This window comes from Leptidea sinapis, chromosome 9 (assembly GCF_905404315.1).
Source record: "Leptidea sinapis chromosome 9, ilLepSina1.1, whole genome shotgun sequence".
Taxonomy (NCBI): domain Eukaryota; kingdom Metazoa; phylum Arthropoda; class Insecta; order Lepidoptera; family Pieridae; genus Leptidea; species Leptidea sinapis.
This window is the reverse complement of record NC_066273.1, coordinates 11,292,484-11,316,637: the sequence shown is the minus strand read 5'-3', so window position 1 is coordinate 11,316,637 and position 24,154 is coordinate 11,292,484. Positions and strand designations below refer to the sequence as shown.

The 24,154-nt window shown below is 33.7% G+C and overlaps 1 long non-coding RNA gene across 1 annotated transcript; it reads left to right on the top strand.

Moving 5' to 3' along the window:
- Positions 1–6,743: 6,743 nt before the first annotated feature.
- Positions 6,744–16,084, top strand: LOC126966202 (uncharacterized). The gene is made up of 2 exons (XR_007729688.1): positions 6,744–6,831; positions 11,756–16,084. It is a non-coding gene; the product is annotated as an uncharacterized LOC126966202 (long non-coding RNA).
- Positions 16,085–24,154: the final 8,070 nt, after the last annotated feature.

Genomic DNA, 24,154 nt, shown 5'->3' with positions numbered 1-24,154 from the left:
ACTATCTTGGCTCATTTCAACGGCAGTCCCCCTGAAAACGTGCTTTGAAAAAGTCTTGAAACGACATTTCACTAATATAATAATAAAAATGTAACTTTTACGCAAAATCTAATGTAAAACACCATAATAATTACACGAAAAGTGTTTTATTCAGTTCTCGTGTAGTTAAAATCTTAATTTATAAAATGTCATAGAATAATGACAATTAAAAACAATAAAATAAAAGTAAAGGAGAGGATAATTACAGATATAACCATTTACTCTAATGCAGCCTTAAGCTCAGCTGTTGAATCGTAATTGGAGGAGAGGGGTCCAGTCGGAAAAGGGGACAAAAGGGGGCGGGTGAGAGGGGAGCAATGTATGGAAATGACACACCACCATTTCCCTGCTTTTATATTTGATTATCCTTTCAAGACAATATTTCGCGAGGCCCGGAAATTAATGAAAGCAATTTATGCGACACGCCGCGGTGCCTTTTATTTAAATATTTTTTGGGGTTTCGGCCACCTTTTGTAATTTGAGCTTCTATTTACCCTCTACGGTTCTAAACAATGGATATTTTGAGGTTGTGTTGTATGGACGAAACAGATTAACTCGCGCCTGCTCAATGTTTCGTTATTAATACAATGGCGGCATTAAGGAAATGAAATATTTTCGTTTACCTTTTTATAGGATTTATTGGAGTCTACGACCACGTATGCTGCGAAATGAACAAAAATTTTAATCGAAATTGATATTAATTTTTATTTATGATTGGCAATACTAATAGAACATATTAAGGCTGGGTTGCATTATGTTAGCTGTTATTGTTAATTTAAGTCCAATGTAACGTTAGCAGAAACGCTGACTGTTCGAAGTAAATCCATCGAACAGCATTATTTTAAAAATATTGCTTAGTAGATAATATTAATTACTTATAACCATGTGTTGCCATTAGTAAGGCAGTACGCGAGTAAACATTGATCGGTCCGGTCCTAGTTTTTTTTATGGTGGCTCGAAGTACCGTGAAAAAGGGGTGCACTTAGGGGTAGATATATATATTTGTTTTATGGTAAAAGTATTTATTTACTTAAGGTACTAAATTAATCTATGACACTTCTTAAATAACTATAATTAATGGTTCTATTTGTGAGTACGCGGATTTCTACTATTAATTGGTTAAAATGGTTACTCGGACCAGTCCTGTAATGGTTATAGACAAATGGTTAATGGTAACTAGGACCTTTACTCGCGTACTGCCTTACTAAAGGCAACACATGGTTATAAATGAAATTTTGTACAGAGATAGAGAAGAACTTGGAAAAAGATATAGGCTACCTTTTATCGTGTCTAAGAGATTTGGGGTTGAAATTGGTGGTGGAATTTTGTATCTGGTGTCTTGTGGTCTTTTGTATTTGGTTCATCATTATCAAAGATTCACCATTCAACTTTGTACTAAGGCACTTGATAAGAAATAAATAAATATTTGTTCTAGCGCTTTTGAAATGTCGACCTGTATGCAGATGAAAAAGGGGCACTAAAGGTCGTATGGAGTCCAACGAGTCGCTTTTCAAACCTAATTATGAATTCGATTTAGATTAGTACAAAAATACATATAGTATTCCACGCGGACAAAATCGCGAGTAAGTTAATTTATGTGGCAAAACAACGTTATCCGGGTCAACACTTGTATAAATCACGAATTACGTATTCAAATTCACTCCTGGATTTCGGATAAAAATATAATATAGTATTTGTCAGGTAAAAGTAAAAAAATATATTTTAAGGCCTTTTATAAAGGTTACACGGTTTGTAAGGTAGCCAGGTCGTATCATCTTGGAAACACCGCATAAGAAAGCTCATTCCACAGCTTAGTTGTACGTGGAAGAAGAATCCTTGAAAAACGCGCTGTGTAGGAACGCCACACATATAGATAGGAATGTTATCCTAATTTATGGCGTGACGTGCGAACGTGGAATTCTGCGATAGGTATCAATGCGATAGAAAACACAATCGCGACGTCTCTACGTAAAGTGATCTAGCCGTTCACAGAGCACTGGACCCCCACAATTCAAGCAGGCAGGCAGATATAACAACATAACTTTATTGTACGCAAAATATAACAGTAATCGAACAAAAAAAATGTAACGAATTTATACATACAGCTGAGAATACATAAGTAATTATGAGGCGTTGAAAACCTACGGTCCAAATCCCTCTACTTAAAATTTTGCACCAGCCCTTATTATGACTTTGTACAAAACACCATCTAAAACCATATCCATAACATTTTTAACTCTATTCCTTCCATAACAAGGTGTATTATCAAACAAAACACCTGAAACATTACATTAATTCCAAGCATTTGAAATCTAAACTGTTTGTGCGAGATGTAGAGTCTATATTAGAATGCCCCGCATTAATGGACCTTTGAGAAAATACAGGCTATGTAATAAAAACATTTATTTTTGTCCGTTTGCGAGTAAATATGAATCCTCTTCCCCTTATATACGATGATTTAGTGCGCCGTAGATCGTTTGATAATTCTTTCATTTTCGAAGCGCTGGGCCATTATCTTAGCAAAATATACGAAGCAAGCTTTTTAATGAGTTTTTTCCGCGCGACTTTGAACTCATTCAGTTGTCTTAGTTTGATATATGGTCCTGTGATTAACTACGCAGCTATCTTTTTCAGAGAACATTTCATCTGCTTTTGCAGACACTGTTTCATTAAATATACTTTATTTAGAAGTAGAATATAAAGTAGCATTAACTTAAATATGGTTTTTTAGTTAGTTATTGGATTGATTACAGTTTCTTCGTGATGGTTACTTTAACATCTTATATTATAAATGTAATTTCATGATTCAAATTTGTTTCATAATCTGATAATAAATTTAATGAAACATAAAATATATCTAATATTTTTTATTCATCTGTAGTATTCTTAACTTTTTCCAGCAAATAATATTTCGATAATTTTTCAAGACCGTGTACCTAGTTTTGATATACTTAAGTAAATATACACTTAAGTTGACAATATTAGTTATTAATATATCTTATATCTTTAAACGAGCAATTCTTGTATATAAATCTCTAATATATAAAATTCTCGTGTCATGGTGTTAAACATTGAACTCCTCCGAAACGGCTTGACTGATTCTCATGAAATTTTGAGTGCATATTGGGTAGGTCTGAGAATCGGATAACATCTATTTTTAATCCCCCTAAATGTTAAGGGTGGTCCACACGAATTCTTTTTTTAATTTTTTTGACATTTCTTTTTTAAATTTGTTTGATTATGAGTCAGCATTAAAAAATACATACAACTTCAAATATTCACCCATCTACGATCAACAGTTACTTTCGTATCGAGATTTTAATATCAGCAATACAACGTTTGCTGGGTCAGCTAGTATTTCGGTTTAAAAAATTGTAGTTTTATCCGTGTTTTAATGAGAAACTGCTACAATGACATTAGAATACAAAGGTAAATTTAACCACTATGTACAAGACTATAATAGCTCAGATGGGACATAGGGTGATCAGGAAAGCAGAAGACCTCGGTTCGAATCCAGATGTCTTATTAGTTTGTTCTTGTTCAAGTTTTGTGCCTTCTTAAAAATCCGAGCAATGCTCGGTCGTCCAGGTACTATTTCTTAATATGCGAGCTAAGTTAACCTTATAGATGATATTAAAACTATTTAACTTACCTTTATCAATAGTCATTACATATAAATAAATAACCTGAACATACTTATAATATTCTTATACCTAGCATGTCACCGAATTTAATACTAGGACTTAATGCTAATTTATAAAATAACGACAAATAAAAAAAACGTTAGCTGAAAATAACGATTATCTTTAAAAAAAAAGTGTGTGCGTGTAATATTTACGAGCGATTGGAGTAAGACTTAATAATAATTAACTTTAAGGATATTCAACAGATACCTACTTAAATTTATTACATTTAGATACATAAAACAAAAAAACTACCACCCAATGCCTGTAATGACAGTTATAGCAACTGTCATTACAGGCATTATACTAATAACGTGTTGTAAATAAATAAAATATTTAAAAGATTTTTTAAAGTTCTTTTTGCGCGACTTGAGAAAAACATGAAATTATCCGGTGAAGATATTTTCTCATGAAGCTACATATATTATATACATATACATACTAAAATAAGTTTAACTTCAATGCCATAATTTTTTTTGTTGTTTGAGAGAAGGCAAACAGCAAGAGTCTCAAGGTGACGTGAAGTGATGAAGGAACCACCACAACACCAGAGTCGTAGTAAAAAATATGTGACCTCGTTTGTCCTCAAAATTTAAAAAGATGAAACTAATGATGAAACTAAAAAAAAATTACCTGACTATTAGACTCTTAGACTACGAGCTTTAATACTCGGTAAACATGTTCCTCCAGATATAACTAATTATATCGCTCTTTCACTTCCAAAAACTCGCTGGAGCCGCATTATGTATGAAAATATAAAAAATTCTCGTATTTAAAAATATATCACGTAGTAACGACAGTGTAAACTTGTAACAAAATATATTCTACTAAAAATTCGCCGCAAATTTTCCCCTTAATCGTTAGACTCGATACTGCCTCAATATAATTTTTTTTTATGAAAATAAGGGACGAGACGAGCAGGACAGTCAGCTGATGGTAATTGATGCGTCCTGCTCATTACCATGCACTGCCGCTCAGGATTCTTTGAAAAACCCCAAAAATTCTGAGCGGCACTACAACTGCGCTCGTCTCATTGAGACATAAGATGTTAAGTCTCATTTGCTCAGTAATTTCGCTAGCTACGGCGCCCTTCAGACCGAAACACAGTAATGCTTACACATTACTGATTCACGGCAGAAATAGGCGCCGTTGTGGTAGCCGTAATCTAGACGGCATCCTGTGCAAAGAAATATATACAGAAATATATATGAAGAAGAGCTGTTCGCTTATATACAGGGTATAATCGTTAAGTGTGACCAAACGATTATTCTGAAACTATTACTCTGACACCAATATTTTTTTTAAATCAAAGATTAAAATATAACGTAGGTACTTTCGATATTAGTTTATATTTTTTTATATATCTATAATAGTTACGCAATAATTGCCTGGTTACATTTAACGATTATTAAGCTTATTTAAAGTTATTATTAATCCTATAATGAAAGAAAGATAAAAATGACATTACCCATTGATGCTTAAATAAAATCCGGTCCCACACAATACGATATGTAAACCCAATCAAAAGTAAATCCACACTGCATTATTTTTAATAAAAGGCAAATTCAAAAGCGGGAACAAGTTAGCTTGCAGCACCTCGAGCTCGCAGATTGCTGCAACCAACACGCAGCATCGAGAAACCCTTTTATTTCGAACAATGAGGCTTATTTTTGCTCCAAAACCAGTTCTTGCAGCTCAGGGTTTGCATTCCGCGTACCTGCTGACTGCTGGTCGTTGCAAAATTAACCCTTTGATAGCTATTCAAAACAGGTCTGTGAATTGTAATTGATATAAACGTATGTACATAAGTGTCTGCATACAGGGGACCATAGACTTATTATATACTAGTCTATAGACGAACTGGCAGCCCGATATTGCATGACCAAATTTTGATTTTTTTTGAATGACAATAAGGGACGAGACGAGCAGGACATCCAGTTGGTGGTAATTGATACGCCATGCTCACTACAATGCAGTGCCGCTCAGGATTCTTGATAAACCTAAAAATGCCGGCTAGATTATGGGTAACACAACGGCGCCTATTTCTGCCGTGAAGCAGTAATGTGTAAGCATTATTTCGGTCTGATGGGCGTTGTAGCTAGTGAAATTACTGGGCAAATGAGACTTAGCATCTTATGTCTTAAGGTGACGAACACAGTTGTAGTGCCGCTCGGAATGTTTGGGTATTTCAAAAATCCTGAGTGGCACGATGCCGAACCATTTCAAACTCAAAGTCAAAAAAAAATTTATTCAATTAGGCTTAAACTAAGCGCTTTTTAATCGCCACTACAAATATTTCTTTTAAATTAATGAATTTACCACATATTCATAAATAGTTGCGCTCGTGAGAAGAACATAATATAAGAAACTCAACCGCCACTCTCTCCAATAAAATAGATTATTTTACAATAGCTGTAATACATATAACAAATTGGTTTATAAGGTGCTGCATCTAATATATGAGTCGTATTTAAATGATATAAACTATTTCATAAGAAGTTATAAAGAATTAATTGTATAAATATAAATTATCGTATATTGGATGCATCAACCTTTAGAGCTTGAATTCATTGTTTGTGTAAGGATGCTTCGTGAACAATGTGGTCGTGATTAGTAATTGCATCTAACAATTATTGGGAAGCGTCCATCGGACTGTTCGATGATCCGACCGTACCAAATCCGTCCATGTGTTTAGACTATAAGTTTTCTTGACAAATAAAATAATAAACCAAGGGATAATACTAATATAATAATAAAACACGTTTTAAAAATCAATCGCTTTCTTCTGCTTTAACCTTCAATTCCCCTTTGATTAGTTAATGTGCGAAATGCATTTTTACCAATGGGTTGGGTCACCTTTAAGAGTTGCAATAAATGTAAACCAGATTTAAATAAAAGTAAAATTTTTGCCAAAACAAAACAAACCCTTACGTTGACAAAATAGAGCTCAAAATTAAATAATATCAACTTATGCCTAATCCAGGGTAGGGTTGATGGGATGATTTATAAAAGCGATCGATTTATTTCAGATTTCATTTGGCAAGGAACATAGTACATAACACCATGTAGTGGTACAGTGAAAGTGATTATTCAAAATGTAATATTTATGGTGAGTTTTTTATATTTTTTTACAATTATTAAATTTTATGGTGTGATGTGATTTTTCTGTTATTTTCTTATATATAAGATTCTCGTTTCCCGTGTTTGTTACCAAACTCCTCCGAATTGGCTAAGCCAATTTGTTTGAAAATTTGTGACTATATCGGGTAGGTCTGAGAATCGGCCTTCATCTATTTTTCATACCCCTACATGATAAGGGTTACCCACCACTAAATATTTTTTTTTTATTATGATTCAGCATTAAAAATACATACAACTTCAAATTTTCAACCGTCTACGATCAGTCAACGATCAACACATATTTTTATATCGCGATTTTTATATTATCTTATTCCATCCACAGATACGCAATAGAGTTGCAAGATGGCAATCAAATATAATGATTATTGTAGTACGATAAATTATATGTACGATATATTTGGTAGGTCTGAGAATTGGTCGTCATTTATTTTTTATACCTCAAAAATTTTAATTATTGAATTTTTTTTATAACTTTATGGCGTTACAACTTTTGCTGGGTCAGCTAGTGTTTTTATAAAATGCGTACTCAATTTTAATTCAATATCTCTAGCATTATTATATTATTTACTTTATATAATTTATGCATCTAGATAGAGTATCTTGCTGTTAGACACGGGGAGTGTTCCGAAGAGCTGTTTAACCTGATTCCTGCCGCCGAATTCCACCTTCGCACGACACGCCACAAGTTAGGATATCATCCTCACCATCTGGATGTGTGGCGGTCCTCCACAGTGCGGTTTTCAAGGAGCTTTCTTCCACGTACTACAAAGCTGTGGAATGAGCTTCCTTATGCGGTGTTTCCGGGACGATATGACATGGGTACCTTCAAAAAAAGCGCGTACACCTTCCTTAAAGGCCGGCAACGCTTCTGTGATTCCTGTGGTGTTGCAAGAGATTGTGGGCGGCGGTGATCACTTAACAACAGGTGACCCGTACGCTCGTTTGTCCTCCTATTCCATAGAAAAAAAAAAGACAACCGATAAAAACAGGCCAGGTTTATTACTTTAGTGTGAGTGACAAACTACGTCTTACACTCGCGAGTTGTATTACACTTTGTGTTACTTTCATGAATTGCTCAAAATAGAGGTTAGACTCTAAACTCAATTTTTTTCACAGCTGTCACAGTCTATTCATATGTATTATTGATCTAAGTTATGTACCTCCTTTATATAGACCTTCTTAGACTTTTACCGCATAGATTTCTTTGACCATTGAATTAGATTTTGAGTGATAAGGTTATTTTAAAAGATTTTTTTTTCTAATTCGTTACTGAAATAAAAACATCCTGAATTACGTCTATCTCCTATCTCACATTGAAAATTTCGTCAAAAAGATAGGTAGGTACAGTTAGCTGTTGCGGAGATAAGCAGTAACGGATAGATAGACAGACATTTTTTTTTATTAAATTACTGGTAAATTCGTCCCATATATTATACATTTATATACGCATTTGTTATTTTGTTATGACACACAGCATCTTATTAGTATATAACAACTTATTCACAACAGTGTGACAATGACGACGCCTTGTTTAATTTTTAAATATAGAATTATGTGAATTTTATTAGGCTTATTAATATTCTTGTAATCGAGTATTTTCATTTTATAAATTCTACAAAGAGAAAAATAAATAAATTATATACATAACATACATAAGTAGATATTTTAACTGCTGAGAGCTTTTAGAATATAACATTCAACTTATTTTCAGTTCTGCTTTTATCTTAATAATAAATTATAAATTACTTTTTCATAAATTAACTTGCCCGAATAAGCAATGACGTGGTACGGTCTTTTCAAATTAAAATATATTCAATTTATTAAATCCTGATTTTCAAGTTTTTTTTTGTTTTTTTTTTCGGAACTATAGTTATCACGTCAAATATATTATAAATTTAGAACTAGCTGACCCAGCAAACGTTGTGTTGCCATCATAGTTAACATTTATAGTTATTCTACCAACTATTGGTAGCTAAAATTAAGTTTGTTTTTTACCTCCTGAGAAAGTTAGAAGGATACAAAGATTCTAATTAGTTATTCATTTTAAACTATTCTTTCAATTTGATTTCTGAATGACAGGGGACACATCAAAGGAAAAACAAAATTGTTGTTTTTTTTAATTCCGAACATTTTCATATTAATTCACCTTTTCAACCTTCTCTGGACTTCCACAAATAATTCAAGACTGCGGCATTAAATATATTTATGTAATTAATTACAATATACCAATACTAAATGTTTTTGTTCCACTCCAACTTATATTTGAGAGAGTAGACACAACAAGGATGAAGTATTTACCTAGATGTGACAAACGATAAAATATAATAACGTGCATGAACAAATAGTCTCTGTTAGAATTTCTGTTTTGTTTCTTAAGTGGATATTGCGAATAACACCTCGGTTGTGATTATAATTTATTTGTAAATTTTGTTTGATTGAAAGTAATTTTATTGAGAAGTTTAATTGATATGGTAATTTAGTGCTGCAACTAAGGCATAAGTAACATGATGCTGTATATTAGGTAAAGTCCTACTGAACGGAAGTCAGAAAACAGAACCTTCCATACGTATGATTTTTGGTTTAAATATTCCTTGTTTTGTAAAATGCTTAATACTTTAAACCAAATAAATACGTGATAAAGAATTAAAAACATTAGAAATAATGTGCAAAAACTAAAAATATTTACCATATTATCAACATAATCAGAAGGCATATTAACTTTCCGAAATTTGCAAGTTCCCGAGGGCACTAGATTTTTCAGATACAACAAAATCGAAAGTGCCGTACGGCGCACTACGCTCTGACCAAATTCTGACCCTGATTTTGTTTATAATATGGTTTATTTTGCATGGTCTTATAGCTTGTTTCAATAGCTTTCTTATACATCTCTCAAATCATCCTACTTATAAGCTATCTATTAATACACGTAAAATATTACGCATCGACAGAACGCTGAGCACGCGCCAAAATCACACCGCTTCGGAAGGTTAACCAAATCAGTATAGTATGGTCAAATTATCGGAACAAAGTCCACTATATTATACTGCTTTTTAAATTTTCTTCGCTAATTATAACCCATTATAGATTGTTTTTTACTTTGCGGTGTGGCAAATCTAGTTGATACTTCATCCTAGATCGACAACGACATTTATACATGACATTGGGATGTTAATGTGTGCGTTTCCAACGCACGCCATATGCCACCGCGAAAATGCGAAAAATGACAACAACGCAGAAAACAATTGTTCTTGTGTACGGGGTCTATTCCATTGTCAACACAATAGCTTCCGCTTAGCAGACAGAGCATTCGTTTATTTATTAATTACCCGCATGGTAACTCCTCGTGTTTACCTATAACGATACCGGGAAGAAAATATAGAGAAGGTATTCTGAAAACCAAAGCCGTTCTGTTTTATAATGATTCTAATAATAATTGCTCCATTCGAATGAATAAAAATTTCGATTAAAATATTAAAACGCGTGTAATTGTACCTAACATTTTTTTACATTACATTTTTTTTTTGAATGTTACATTTTTATTATTATTTTTGGTTAACCCGACGTTTCAAGACTTTACAAGACTCCAGGTGACGATTATTTAAATACTCATTTAAATTTTATAATATCATACAAAAAAAAAGAAAGTATAGAAACTGCGTGGAAATTGTACACTTACTCAGTACTCAGCAGTGTACGTTCTAGCATACCACCTCTCATACATACTGTTTTATATATACCTATTATTATATAACAAATGTAGATATGTAGTTATAAACTGCAGAAGGCATCCATCGCAGTGTAAATATGTGCTGGATGTGGATCTTAGATCACATATACGTCTAGATAGACATTGACAGCTGTCAGATTGACGGCATAAAAAACGTCGGATTAAATTGAGGTTGACAGTAAACGCAAAGTGGCATAAAAATCGCGAGTGTAAGACATAGCTTGTCCCGCACACTAAATATCTATCTCAACCACACACGGAAAAAACAAATTTATAATGTGCGCATTTAGCTGTTTTATTAGGGTATACCGTAGTATATATACCTATATGGTTGTATACAACCATGTAGGTAGATATACTTCATGAAAAGTTAAATGTATTCAGATCGCTACTTGGAAAAGTAAAATTAAAGAGAAATTACTGTTTTCTGCAAAAAAAAAATTTTTATCTCCATGAGTATTCAATTATTTTTGAAGTGTAATAAGAATAACTAAATCATATATATGCCAAATATATGCCAATATGGCATATATAGCTTAGTATTTTTTGTCTATATTTGTTTACATTACTTTTATAATGTTTGATTTATATACCTACTTACTTTTCTTATAAAATAAGGGACGAGCAGGACGTTCAGTTGATGGTTATTGATACGCCCAGCCCATTACAATTTAGTGCCACTCAGGATTCTTGAAAATCCCCAAAAATTCTGAGCGGCACTACAATTGCGCTCGTTACTTTGAGACATAAGATGTTAAGTCTTATTTGCCCAGTAATTTCACTAGCTACGGTGCCCTTCAGACCGAAACACAATTATGCTTACACATTATTGCTTCACGGCAGAAATTGGCACCGCTGTGATACCTACCCATAATCTAGCCGGCATCCATGCAAGGAGCTTCCCTGGTTTAAGTGTTAGTTTTAAATTTTGTTTGTATATATTATGGAATAGTGTGTGTTTCAAGTTTCAACTATATTAATTAATAATTAAATATATCCATACTTATATAGGCAATATGACCAAAAGACTTTATTCAACAGCCTGCGCGAATAAATAAAAATTATATTCATAGCATTCTTGTCAAAGAATATTATTCCTGAACGTATAACAGCCCAATAACAGCGGTGCTTAAGTGAATTTAAAACAAACCTTTTATATTTTCAGGTTATTCTCGAATCGTTGGCGGGAAAGCTTTCATTGACTCGCCGCCATTAACTAAAAGAAATAAAAATTGGCGGGTGTTTCAAAAATGGAACAATAACCTCTAACTCGGCCACGGACACAGATAAAAAGACAACTTTGATTCGATATTGGGAACGTATTGACCCGCAGACCGGATACAATGTTCAAACGCGGGAAAGTGACAAATGCGTGAAAATAACTCAAAAAATATCCTGCGTTGGTCCTTCAAATGGGAAGTTCTTAATTGGAATAATGTTTACTCATACTTGTAAGAAATTATGACCTCTAATGTAACTTACTTGTAGTAAAGTAAATAATGGAACCGTTGCATCACATACACACAATTTGTGAAAAAGATAAACTTTAGTATACCTACTATATGTTATACATAAGATTACACTTTTAAGGCACTGCTAAATAACTAAGTACCTACATAATATTATTATTTGAAAAGCACGTCAATACACTACCAACATTTAAATATTCATACCTAAATTCTTAGCAAAAGTGAAAATAATTAATTATAAATTATTTTCATAGCTAAAATTGATACAAATTCCATAATAAGTAAATTTAAAATCATAAATCTTACCTAGATAATATTACCTATAAACTGTTCCAAAACTGTAATATTGAAAACAAAACATACACCGAACATTCAATTACTTATACAGATGTGTTAGTTGTCACAACTTCTAAATTAATAAAAAAAATATTATTATTCTATTTATTACTTACTCTTTGTATTTGAAAAAGTAATGTGTTTAATCAAGCTAACTAGAGGTAATATGACCATCTGACAAAGCATACAATATCGGAAATACAAAATCAATATATCTGTTTGTTTTTATGCCTCTGTCCGAACGCAACTGTCTTTTTTTAGTATCGATTTCCATTCACAAGGATTGTATTACATACAGCCAGCGGTTTAAACTACTTACCTAAAACAATAATGTTATCAATTGATCATTATATTTAAAGAACTTTAATAATTTCATTAAAACTAAGTAAATAGTTGGTATACATACTATGTTTCATTATATTTTGCTCAATATACCGAATTTTTTTTTAAATTCATTAATTCAAAAATTCTATACTTACCTACCTACTTAAAAATTAAATTATCAGTGAATGTTTCATTAGTTGCCTACTGCTTATAGATGAAAACTGATTCATTACTCTCATTTTAATTAATTAACACAATATTATTCATCTCATAAGTACATTTATAAATAGTGCTTCTAATGTTAATCTGCCATTACATTTTTCTAGTTATAAAGTTGACCTTTGGTACCTGCAGTACATTTAAATTATTGTTTTGAAAAAGTTTTAAATATCAATGCTTTCGAAGTTAAAAATTTGATTGTAACTAACCTCCTGCACATTATGGCAATTTTTATTTATATACGTAATAGTAAAGCGATAACTAATTTGGATTTTATATTATACATCAATAAAACTGTATTTTAGAATATTTAGAAATTTGTTTCACGCAACACCAGCAAATTTCATACAATAATTTCCACTACAGCTTGGTAATTAGGAAAAGTACTGCAGCCAACCGTCGCCATCTTGTTTTCGCGAGGCGTCACAGACGACCTTTTTTATCAAAAAAGGCCTAAGTATAATACATACGTATTATGTGGGAGACAGCTGTGATTAAGTAGAGAGGGAGTCTAAACGAAAACCCGCTCTATTGTCTGTAAACAAAGCTTGTTTTTATCTGCACGCTTTTTATTTTTTGTTTTGCGTTTTGGCGCGTAGGGAACACCGAGGTACTTTTAGCGGTGCCACCCTCGCAGGGTTGAGATTTCTTATATAGCAATAAATTATTAATATTGGGGTAGATTGCTAAATTACCTACATAAAATTACATTTGTTATTTAACATTATGATTTCTGAATACAACCTATACTTAAGTTAATGATATGAAATTCAAATATTGCTAAGGTTGATGTTTTAAAATAATACATTATGAAACGTTTTCTCTCTCACTCATGCTCAAGAACTCTCAATGAATAAAATTTCTCTTAAGAACTTATTCAAATCTCAATAAATTTTCTTGCAAATTCACAATTTATTATATTTAATGTAATGTATCTAAGATATTATCACAGTTATATTTTTACATATATTAGAATAAACAGTTATGGGAATTATTTATTAAAATAATTTACATTATTATAAAATGTTCTCTATCAATCTGTATAAATAATTTAATCTTTGAAGAATCAATTCGCGACCTAGGTAATTAATTATTTTACAAAAGCAGAATTAATGAAAATTAATTTATATATCTAAGATGTTTTTATCGTTATATTTATATATTATATATTAAAAACCGTTAGAATTCCGAATAAAAGCTAAATTTAAATTTTGGAAATATGTCAAATTGAGATACAACCTAGGTATACGTTTAAAAAAAAAAACAACAAAGCACTCTCTATGAATAATTTAATCTTTGAAGAATTAAATTGAGACTCAATAAATTTTCTTACAAACGCATTAATGATTTGAAATGTATTTGAATCTAAGATATTATTACCGTTATATTCATCATATATTATATATTAAAAACCGTTAGAATTCCAAATGAAAGTTAAATTTCAATTATTTCAATTATTTATGTCAAATTCTGATACAACTACGGTATTAACAAATAAAATCACTCTATGAATAATTTTCTCTATCAAAATTAGTATTTGTATTAACTCTAAACTAAACCAATAAACTAATTATATTGAATCTGTTTGTATCTAAGATATTGTCAATGTTATATTTATATATTATATATTAAAAACTACCGTTATTATTCCGAATGTAAGCTAAATTTAAGGAAAGGATATTCAAATTATCAAAAATAAACTTGAAGTTTAAATAATCTTTTTTTTCATCGTGGAAGAGTCTGTCTCACTAAATAACTATATGAATAACATTCTCTTTGAAGAAGTCACTACATTTCCTTAAAAAAACACAATTAATGAAAAATTAAATGTTTTTGTATATAACATATTATCACTTATCACTATATATATTATCACTATTGTATTTCCATATTATTTAGCTTGCAAAACCAATTGCTTTTTTCAATACGCTAGATCTTGAAGCTTCTTAAATTTAGAGTTGGGTTCTATAAATTGATTTGTACTACAAAGCTGTTTTCAGCACTGATAAAATGAAATAATTTAGACTCTTTCTCTACTCCACACTACGTATTTAGGTGCAAACCTAAAAATGCGATATTATAATTAATAATATGTATGTAAAGACACTCGCTATTTCAAGATAGCAAATGTTTATTTTAAAATAATTTTAATTTTTGTGCCAGGTTTCCGAAATGTTGGTATATTTAAGTACTGAACTAGAATATACATAAAAAATAATTACGAATTAATATTTGATGCACTAATAGTGAAATTGGATAAAATATCATTAAAAAATATTTATACTACCTAAGTAATATTGACAGTTTTGTTTTGAGACCTGCTTTTCGGAAACCATTGAGATTTCATTGAGAACCTGATCCAATTAACTGATAAGTTTTAAATTGTTTCCAAATAAGAAATCTATTACAAGATGTAAGTAGGACCCTTACCTCTTCTATCACTGCTGGTGGTATGATTCTAAGATGAGTACATATTGTTAAAAATTATAATGTTTACAATATTTTGACAACGTTTGCACATAAATACTATGGAGATACCATTTTAAAAACAATGCATTAAATAAAATCAACAGGATAACATTATTAAGAAACATTAAAATCTTACAGTTTTTAAAAATAACATTATCAACGAAATAGTAACAATTATGATTAAAATTATAAAATTAAAATTTATAATAATTGCAAGTATGTTATTCAAATTATTAATTGATTTAAAAATATTTATGTTCCAATTAAGGCATTGGTATTAATGTGCAGAAATAGTCCTAAATATCTTTTATAGATTTTTTTAATTTACTCATGATAAAATGTGTTATTATAATGTCAAGTTTCTGTCAAGTCACCTGCACATTAAATTACTTGTAAAAGAGTTTTTTAATCAATTATATCTTTGGTAACATATTTTAATTCATTTTTAATTAATTATACCTATCATCCAGATAATATTTAAGCAAATTTATTAAGTTGAACAACTATCGATTTTATATTTCACAACACATTTACGGCTTAAAAACAAAATGTCCGCTATTCGCGCCAATTTGGATTTGCTGCGTCAGACACCTAATTTAGTTTCACGATATAGCGTTGTGAGAAATTTTGTGGGCACATTATGTTTTGATGAATAAATTCTTATTTCAAAACCTTTACATGTTTGATTTTATTTACTTTCCCAATAGTTACAAGATGCTAATTAGATTTTTATGAGAAAATCGAAACTAGACAACCAAACCTGATGGTATTGTAACATGGTGAGTAACGGCCATGTTGCCGAATTTAGACTTCATCAGCAAAATGGTATTGAATTCCCCTCAAGAGAGGATTGGTTAGATAACAGAATTACCCACATGAAAAAACGGGAGCTTTAAATGGTATACGGATGGATCCAAATCGGGATCTGACTTTAGCTGTGGAGTCTACGGAGTGTCCAAAATTTAACAAATCTGTCAACTTAGGGATCCTTGCCTCCGTCAAATTAGTAACCCACCTATATTATTATATAAAGATGTAAAATTGTAGCCATAAAAAGTTTTTAACCATTTTGTGCCAGCCTTAGACGCAATGTAACTAAACGAATAAAAAAAATTACATGAAAACAAAGTGAACCTCATCTGGGCTTAACTTCTTTTATTTACTAAACATGTTACTAGCAAAAATCTTATCGCAAATAGGCTTTTGTTTGCTGTATCAATTTGAGCTTTATTTTCTAGAGCCTAACGTAAAAGTTCCCTTGTCTATGAGTTCGCCTAGTCTCCTAGTTAAGAGGGTGAATCTATTTTTCTATTAGCAAGGGTTTGTATTATATACAGTATGTATAGGTGCTTAAATCGAGAGCGATTGGTCTATTTTCTTTTTTAAATACGGGGTGAATTGTACAAAATGTTTTGTAAATGTTTTGGGGTTTTATTAGTATATTTTGAGAGATTACCTAATATGGCGACGTAACTTACTGACTGTTACAAGCTTTTATTTCAAATTGGATTATTTTGTAATTATGTTTTTTAGAAATGTCTTAGTCTTTTAAAAATACTAGCCTCATCAATCTTCACCCAATCAAATTAATATATTCAAAATTTCATATCAAAATTTGAATAGAACTTGAGATATTATCATGGTTAGTGTAAAAGAGAGTAAATCTGATCCTACTGAAGCTATTTTAGAAAAAATTGTGAAGCGTAAACGTAGAACTTGTAATATTATCATGGTTAGTGTAAAGTAGAGTGAATCTGATCCTACGAAAGCTATAGTAGAAGAAATTGTTAAGTGTAAACGTAGAACTCGTAATACTATCATGGTTAGTGTAAATGAGTGTGAATCTGATCCTACTAAAGCTATAGTAGAAGAAATTGTGAAGCTTAAACGTAGAGCTCATAATATAGAGCTCATATGATTAGTGTAAAGGAGAGTGGAATCTGATCCCACTAGAGCTATAGTAGAAGTAATTGTGAAGTGTAAATGTAGAACTCGTAACATTTCTATGGGTAGTGTAAAAGAGAGTGAATCAGATCCTACTAAAGCTATAGTAGAAGAAATTGTTAAGCATAAACGTAGAGGTCATAATATAGAGCTCATATGGTTAGTGTAACGAAGAGTAAAGCTCATCTCACTAGAGCTATATTAGAAGTAATTGTTAAGTGTAAACGTAAAACTCGTAATATTATCATGGTTAGTGTAAATGAGTGTGAATCAGATCCTACTAAAGCTATAGTAGAAGAAATTGTGAAGCATAAACGTAGAGCTCATAATATAGAGCTCATATGGTTAGTGTTAAGAAGAGTTAATCTGAGCCCACTAGAGCTATAGTAGAAGTAATTGTGAAGTGTAAACGTAGAACTCTTAACACTGCTATGGGTAGTGTAAAAGAGAGTGAATCTGATCCTACTAAATCTCTCGACTCGATGAAAAAATCATGACCGCAACCGCAGTAGGTACTTTTAATACACCTGAGTATACTATTTTCAGAGTAGACCTAAGTTAGAAAATTATATGAATAGACCTAATGAGTGAAGGTATTGCAATGTAAGTCAAAAACAATATAAATGGTTTCTTTTCATCATCGTTTAGTTTCTTCTGGCGTGCCTGCTGTCTCAATGAGTTATTTCTTTCTTAAGTTGTGGCAGTGCTTTTGACTTCAAGAAATATAAACATTATGGATTAATTAAATACGGACGTATATTCTTGTTAATCTTCTTGCAAGAAAAGAGACGAATTCCTACCGTAGAGGTGCTCGAATTGCCGATGATACAACTATCTGTTTTCTGAAAAGCTTGACAATTTTATGCTTCGTATTCAGCAGCGGCCCTAAGGCCCAAATTTCCAAAATAATTTCGAATTAAAAATATAATGTTATGCCTTTCATTCAAGAAATTAAATTTTAGCTTATTGAAACAACACCGATAAATTTATGGTGTGAAGGCGCTGAAGGACGTTGTGTAGTTTTGTGTCCTCTCTGCATCAATGAGTTTAGCATCCCCTGGAACACAGAATAGTGCCCATGGCTTGGGACCTGGGTATAGAGTTATGGGGCCCCCTTAAGATGAGCTCACATCAGCAGTAACCTTCATTGGTCCTGTTGGTCTCCCTGCTGAGCCAAATTGGTAAGAACCTGTAAGTGTAACATTTTTGTTTGAGGAATGCACTTACTGTAGATTTTGACAGGCCAAAGTCTTAGGGAGTTTTGCTGGTATTTTCCTCGCAGTTACTTCTACGTAAACATTTTATGTTAAGTCGTTTGTACAGTGACAGTTTATTAGATGATTTTTTCGGGATCATGTACAAGAAGACTAATGCTTATCGTCATACATAATATCTTCTCTTGTCTCTTCTTCGTCTTCTCTCGCTTCTCACATGCCTCTCGTTATGAGATTTAAGTGGGATTTTCACTATCAGAGTACGCTTAGACCGAGTGCACTCGGATGGCTACTCGGACTAATTTTGTACTTTGGAAACAAATCGTCTGATTGCATTCGGATGATGACCTACTCCTGTAATTACTCCGGCTCTTACAGCCTTCACATACACGCAACAGTGTAAGTGTATCACTGTTTCACATCAGATATATAGGTATAGTGGCAGAACCGCGCCGCGCGAACAATGAACATAGAGGAAGTTCTACGATATTTTAATAACTCACTTAAACTCCATCGTCACCGTTTTTAATTGAAATAGAAACAAAAATAAGCGTAGAAAAGCAGCTTGAAACTGATTTTGGAGTATACCAGACCAGAAATAAGAACAATATGGACTTGCACCAGATCGCTAGAAATTTGGTCGACTTGAAGAAGATATTCTAGTCTAGCTCGTTGATGAGTATTTGCGATCTGTTCTATCGTTCGGGTAATATGGTGAAGCTGCGTGAAATACAAGTGATAATCTGTAGAGACCGGATAAGAGATGGTATTAGTTATTTAATTTTTTTTTAAATTTCTAGGTAAAATCACGAATCGTATTTTTTTTCTAATAGCCTTACACATTATATAATTAACGATATTTATAATTGAGACTGAATGCACCAAAATAACCCAAGACATCCCACAGGCTCTTTACATACATTTGGGAGTAGAAAAGATTGCACGTCTCGTTTTTTTATGGAATAGGAGGACAAATGAGGGTACGGGTCACCTGATGTTAAATGATCACCGCCGCCAACATTCTTTTGCAACACCAGAGGAATCACAAGAGATTTGCCTTTTAATAAAAAACTTTTATTGAATGTACCCATACCGTATCGTTCTGGAAACACCGCAGAAGGAAGCTCATTCCACAGCTTGTGGAAGAAAGTTTCTTGTAAACCGTACTGTGGAAGAGCGCCACGCAACCATATGGTGGGCATTATATCCTAATTTGTGTTATCGTGAATTGTGTGTGTTGTGAGAAGGTGGAATTTAGCGGCAGGAATCAGATCAAACACCTCTTCGGGCAAGAGGCTCACTGGATGGGGAGAGGTGAGGCAACCGCCCATGGACATCCGCAACATCAGGTGTGTCAAGAAATGCGTTGCCAGCCTTTAAGGTGGAAGTATCCTTTTTTCTTGAAGGTCCCTAAGTCGTACCTGTTCGGGAAAACCGCAGCCTGTAATTGATTCCACAAAGTGGATGTGCGAGGCAAGAACTTTCTAAGGAAACGCGCGGTTGTGGAATGCCAGACGTCTACGTGGTGCGGGTGGTACTTTGCACGTAGTGCCCTGTGGTGGAATTCGGCCGCTGGAATGAACCCGAACAGCTCCTCTGAGCACTCCCCGCGATAAATGCGGTAGAAGATGCAGAGAGAACCCACATCTCTATCTCTACCCAATGCCGCCGCCGATGATTCGAACCGCTCTTCGTTGTATGCGGTCAAATTGAAGAAGCTGGTACTGGGGAGCAACCGCCCAGAGGTGAGAACAGTATTCCATATGAGGCCGAATTTGCGCCTTATAAAGTTGCAGGTGGTGGCTTTTAGTGAAGTACTGTCTGGCCTTACTGAGTTCACCGAGCTTTTTAGAGGCCAGTTAGGCCTTCTCTTCCAAGTGACCACGGAACTGAACGTCCCTCGATATATCGACGCCAACTATGCCAATACAGGCTGTGGCAGGAGTTATCTGGAATCGAGGGGATACGACAAAGGGAGACTTTTTAGTAGTGATCGCACAAGCTAGTGTCTTCTTGGGGTTGAAATGGGCTAAATTTTGTCGGCCCCATTCCGAGACTTTGCAAAGCATAGTGTCAACCGAACCGGAACAAACTTGTGTCTGAACACAAGTTTGTTCCGGTTCTCGTCGACGCTATCCCGGGACATGTTGGCACGGCCGGTGTAGGAAGCATACCCTGTGCTGTCGTCTGCATACCAATAAATATTGCTGATTTGCAGCATATCATTGATATGCAGAAGAAACAGTGTAGGGGATAGCACGCAGCCTTTCGGGACACAGCGTTTATGGGTTTTAAGTCGAAGCATGCACCGTTGATAACAACCTTGATGCTCCGATCAGCCAAAAAGCTAGCGACCCCTTTGCACAACTTCTCGGGAAGCCCATAGGATGGCAGTTTCGCTATAAGCGCTTCATGCCACACCCGATCAAAGGCCTTTGCTATGTCCAAACTCACCGCCAACGCCTCTCCCTTCGACTCAACCGCTTGCTCCCATTTATGGGTGAGGTATGCAAGAAGATCACCAGCTGAGCGACCCTGACGGAAACCGTATTGGCAGTCGCTGATCAGCTGGTGCTCCTCTAGGTATCCCATGAGCTGGCGGTTGATGATCGACTCCATTACTTTGGAGAAAATGGAGGTAATGGCAATGGGGTGGTAGTTGGACGGATCCGAGCGTACACCTTTCTTAGGGATCGGGTGCACTAAAGCCGCCTTCCATAATTTCGGGACTACGCCTGATGAGTAGGAGAGCCGGAAAAGTCAGGTAAGAACCGGTGCTAGTTCCGGAGCACATGTCCACAGCACTATCGGTGGAATGCCATCGGGCCCGCTCGATTTGTGAATGTCCAAGGTGAGAAGCGCCTTTAGCACGGCGCCGTACCGGATTTTTACCTCCGGCATGTGTGACTCGCACCGTGGAATATGCGGTGGTGGTGCACCTTGGTCATCCAGAGTCGAGTTGGACGCAAAGAGGGAGCCCAGGAGATCAGCTTTCTCTTTCGCGTCATGGGCCAGAGTCATCATCCCTGTGCAGTGGCGGAATGGCTGGCTGGCAGAAGTTTCCTGGGACAGCCTTGGCGAGCGACCAGAACGCACGAGTTCCTGAGGGAAGGCGTGCAAGTCTCTCGCCAATTCTGCCAATGTGCTTCGACTTCGCATCAGCAATAACTCTTTTGATGGACCTGGAGGAGTTAGAAGACACACAATGAAGTGACGTCTCTACGCAACACCTACGATCTAGCCGTTCATAGATCACTGGGTCCCCGACGATTCTAGCTGCTCTGCGTTGCACATCCTTAAATGACCAGACCAGAGATGTCAGCAACACTCCATAATATGTGGCCGGACCTGCGGTTTGTAGAGCGCTAGAATGTGGGCTGGCTTGAGCTATTCCTGTGCTCAATTTATGATAGGCTTTAGCTTCCAGATGACCATGGAATTGACAAGTGCTCGTGATTTTGAGACCCAGCATTGCGAAACTAGGCGGACTTTAAGGGAAGTATTGACGAAGAGCGGTGATATGACAAATGGCATTGCGTCTCATTTTCAATCGTAATATTTTGTTATTTAATTTAGTTGTTTAGAGAACCACACAAGACTGAAACCAAATTTTAATATAAGAATATGTTAAGTAATTTTTCAAGTCACTCGATTACAAAAAGATTTAGGTTTACAAGACAAAAATCAGTATCTAAGTTTTACCTTAATTTTATTAGAATTACTTACAATATAATAATATCATCATGTCTTAAGATCTATTGATACTACTCAACACTAGATGGCGCTTTTACCAAAGTGATCAGATTTAGTTTTTAGATTAGACTTATTTGTACTTGCTTTATGAAATCAATGTAATGATTGAAAATATTTAATATTATTGTTTACTATTCGGAAATAGTCAAAATATTACCTTTAATATAATAATATGCTCTGTAAAATATATTTGAAAAAGTTTACTTTACTTATTAGTGCGTAACATTGAACTAGATGGCGCTGTACTAAATATTAAATAAAATGTGAAACTTTTAAAACATCTAAGTAAAGTTTTTAAAATTAGATATACCTATATTAAAAACGGTAACAACGTTTTTAATTTAATTATGTTATAATTTTATTACTATAAAGAAAAATTTTACCAGGACTTAATTTATATGTATTATTAGTTATGAAAAGAACAAAATGTCAAGAATGTACCTATAACCTACCTAATATAGGACTCCTCAACGCGCGATTGTTCTTTTACGGGAGAGAGGAGCTGGAAATTAAATAAATACGACAAACAAATACTTTCAGACTTTGTCAAATTATTTATTCATGTTCATTAAAAGGAGGCAACGAATATGTTATTACATATTTTACAATAGGTGCACGGAGGTTAGTTAGATACTACCTATGCTAGCAACAAAATTAAACACGATGCAAGCGCCATCTAGTAATTTGATATATTAAGTATGTTAATAAATAAGCTCCAATTAATGTAGCCTTAGATAATTATTTATACGTCTAGATAGAGTCTCTTGCTGTTAGACAACCAATGAAAACAGTTAGCAGGCCAGGCTTAATATTTTAGTGTGCGTGCATTTCTCAAAATACAGGTTAACCATAAACTCAATGTTTTTCGACGATTTCACAGCTGTCATAGGCGTTCTAGTTGTTTAATGATCTAAGAATCTAGCAGTGACATACAGTAATATTACAATATCACCATAAACATTTTATTTATTTCGTTAAGTCTTTACTTGCACAATGTACCAAAGAATAATAATATTTGTATGTGTGGCAAGAAAATAAATTAGTTAATGATTTATTTTTATTAATTATATTTATTAATATATTCACGACAAGCAAGAAATTAGGATATCCCTATCTGGATGTGTGGCGTTCCTCCACAGTGAGGTTTTCAAGGAGCTTTCTCCCACGGACTACAAAGCTGTGTAATCAGCTTCCTTGTGCAGTGTTTCTGGGACGATATGACATGGCTACCTACCTTTATAAAAAGCGCGTACACCTTCCTTAATGGCTGGCTACGCTGCTGTGATTCCTCTGGTGTTGCAAGAGAATGTGGGTAGCGGTGATCACTTAACACCAGGTGACCTGTACGCTCGTTTACCATAAAAAAAATTGCATAACTAACCTTAAGCTTTTATCGTTATTATCCTTTCTTTCTTAGATCTTTATTCCTTAAAAGTTTAGCTCTATGATAATAATAAAATAATATTCGCCACCATTTAGGCGTCAACGTACACAATATGATTCGTATATTTTTAATTTGTTACTTAATTAGAGTTGAATATTTATAATATACCTACTTAATTAATAATTAAACTAAAATAATAATAACATATTTCGGCTTACATATTTTACACAACGCCGGGAAAATTGTCACTAACTTAGATTAAGGGTTGGTCTCCGCTGCGCTTAAGAGCGCATCTAGTAAGCTAGATACCGCACTACCTAAGAACAATAGCTTTTTTATAACAATCATGACATCCATGGCATCTTTCAAATTTTGTAACATATGCTTCGTGTTATTTAACATTGAAATTAATAAAATACAAAATACCTACTCACTGATGATATGTGATCCCA